We start from the raw sequence: 2913 nt of genomic DNA on the forward strand, positions 1-2913 counted from the left end.
TTAAGAGTAAATCCTAACGCGAAGCCCAAATGATCCGTGATAGATGAGTAGGAACCCTTAGTAAAACATCTACACCTCATCTCACGTGATTTCCATTGAGTGATAAAGTTTATGACTTGTTTAGTACTCAAAACATAAAGTTAAGGAGGTGTAACTACACTGGAGCTGGAATACCAATTCAATTCAATTCAATTCAATTCAATTCAATTCAATTTTATTTGTATAGTGCTTTTAACATTGTCTCAAAGCGGCTTTACAGAAACATATAAACACAGGATGGAGATTTTAAGCGTGTGAATTTATCCCTATTGAGCGAGACGGTGGTGACGGTGGTGAGGAAAAACTCCCTGAGATGATCTGAGGAAGAAACCTTGAGAGGAACCGGACTCAGAAGGAACCCGTCCTCATCTGGGGAACGACGGATAGTGTGAGAGTAAAGGAAAGTTCATTATGGTTTAATATGAAGTCTGTTTGTTGAACTAGTCCACTGTTCACTAAAGGAGACCTGAGTGCAGAACTGCATGTGGTAACTGCAATCCTAAAGCCATCGCAGCAACCGTCGTCCCAGCAACCACAGCGAGAACGACCATGTGGAATTGAGGTCCGAAACTATTTCCGTGATACTTCAAGCGGCACCGTCCTCAGCGATCTCCAGGCTGTAGCCTCCAGTTGATGAGAGCTCCATCCAGAGGTAGGGCATCAGGCTGGATCAGGCAGGTCCTGAGAGCAGAAAGGATCAGGATCACTCCATAATATCATGTGTAGCTCGACAGAAGGAGAGAGGGAGAGGGAGATAAAGAGAGGAAGAGATTATTAGGTATGATTACTATCCTGTAATGGATAAGAGTGTGTACTTAGAAAGAGTGTGTAAAAGAAAGTCTATTCATGGTAAGCTTGAGTAAACAAATATGTTTTCAGCCTGGACTTAAACACTGAGACTGTGTCTGAGTCCCGAACACTAATAGGAAGACTGTTCCATAACTCTGGGGTTTTGTAAGAGAAAGCTCTTCCCCCTGCTGTAGCCTTCACTATTCCAGATACCAACAAATAGCCTGCAATTTTTGATGGAAGTAGGAGTGGCGGCTCATAAAAGACCAAAAGCTCGCTCAGGTACTGTGGCGCTAGAACGTTCAATGCTTTATAGGTCAATAAAAGTATTTTAAATGCTATAAATACCAGAACTCGAGATTTATTGGAAGTCTGTTTGTTGTTAAACACTGACTTTTTCCTACTGGTAGAGGATTTATTTTACTGTTGTGCCTTTGGACATGCTAATTCAGCTATTAGCTAGTGTATCCTCGGTGCTCAGTAGTTTAGAGTACAGAGGTTCCAGAACCTCGGTGGAAACACACCTATTCAGCATGAGATAGCAGCAGAAGCTAACTAGCCATTGTGTTTTTTGAGAAAGAGCCGACGTTGCATCATGACTTGGAGGTGTAAACACTTTAATCTCCATCACTTCTACATGATCTCCTTTAAAAATACACACCTAGATTTTCATATTGCTGCAGGTTTAGTCAAATATTTCCCTCGGGTCATTCCGAGCTGAACAGAAGAGAGACGGGGAAATTACCCAGATTATTTTTCAGTCTGTTTCCGTGTGTGGAGGTTTTTAATTGTAAGACGAAGAGATGCTCAGTGCAGAGCCAAAAAAAAATAACAGGCTTAGTACGGTCTGACAGGGCCAGCCATGTGTTTAGAGGAAAACACACACACACACACACACACACACACACACACACACACACACACACTGGAGCAAAGCCACAGGCAGCAAGAAGTTCTCTGGTTAATCCGCACTAATGAGAGGGTGTACCTGCTTACTGTCACCAAAATGGACACACACTCACACACACACACACACACACACACACTCACACACACACGCACACACACACACTCTGAAAGACACAGATGTGTTGATTTTGACACACACACATACACACACACATATACACACACACTGCTCCCCTTTGACTCTTGAACAAGGTGTCATGACATGCGACAAAATCAGCAGATTTAATCCCATTTCTGTTTTCCATTAAAAATCGAACAATTTACACAATTAATTGGTGTGGATGGAGATGACATCATAACACTGCATGCTCCTCCCCCTCATTATGATTGACATATTTTATTCAAACAGTTAAAATAATCTGTATAGAAGCCAAACACTAAAAACAACATAGACAAAAAAACCACCTGCATCTCTACACCTGTATCCCTCATTACAATATCAGCATCTATAAATATGCATGAGTATGCAAATCAGAAACTCCTCCCCATGTCCTCCTGCCATCACTATTAGCATAATATTCCTAACATTAACCAATGTATCCAGCTGTTAGTCAACTAGTGAGATTCATTTAAACCTGTCAGAACATATTTCAACGTTACCATGGCAACAACCATCTGTTCATCGCCAACATTAGCCAGCGAAAATTAGCTTAGCACTCAGCATCCATGGCTAAATGTGTCCTGGTACAATGACGTTATCCTCTAATCTCGGCTGTGATTGATTTAATTCAAAGTCAAACATAACTCCGCCCCAAATTAATTTTACACAGGAATACTGAGGAAGTCTGTCTTTTGTTTGAAATGAACAGGAAGGTTTGAGCAAAATATACAGAATGAGAATTTAAAGATGAGCTGAAACACTTAAACAGCTCGCTGTAGGGTTCAGAGTGAGTTTAAAGCTGAACTCAGTGTGAGCTGAACTGCGCTGCTCACACACCGAGCTTAACCGCTTTACAGCCGTGTCTCAAATCATCTTCCGTTAAGTGTGTTCCGCTAGTGTGCTTACTGTCAGACACTCGGTGTGCTGTAGCGCACTCATAACACCTGGATTATCTGCTAAAACCACCCAGAAATCCAGTGAACACCTTTCACACTTACAGCTAGGTCGTAAAAAGG

General features: G+C 41.8%; 1 long non-coding RNA gene across 1 annotated transcript in view; it reads right to left on the minus strand.

Annotated features, from left to right (window-relative positions):
- Window positions 1–430: 430 nt before the first annotated feature.
- Window positions 431–2913, minus strand: part of LOC124628447 (uncharacterized) — a 5952-nt gene continuing 3469 nt past the window's right edge. The window contains exon 3 of the long non-coding RNA XR_006982985.2: window positions 431–720. This is a non-coding gene — a long non-coding RNA (uncharacterized LOC124628447). The remainder of the gene's footprint in view (window positions 721–2913) is intronic.

This window comes from Ictalurus punctatus, chromosome 8 (genome assembly GCF_001660625.3).
Source record: "Ictalurus punctatus breed USDA103 chromosome 8, Coco_2.0, whole genome shotgun sequence".
Classification (NCBI taxonomy): Eukaryota; Metazoa; Chordata; class Actinopteri; order Siluriformes; family Ictaluridae; genus Ictalurus; species Ictalurus punctatus.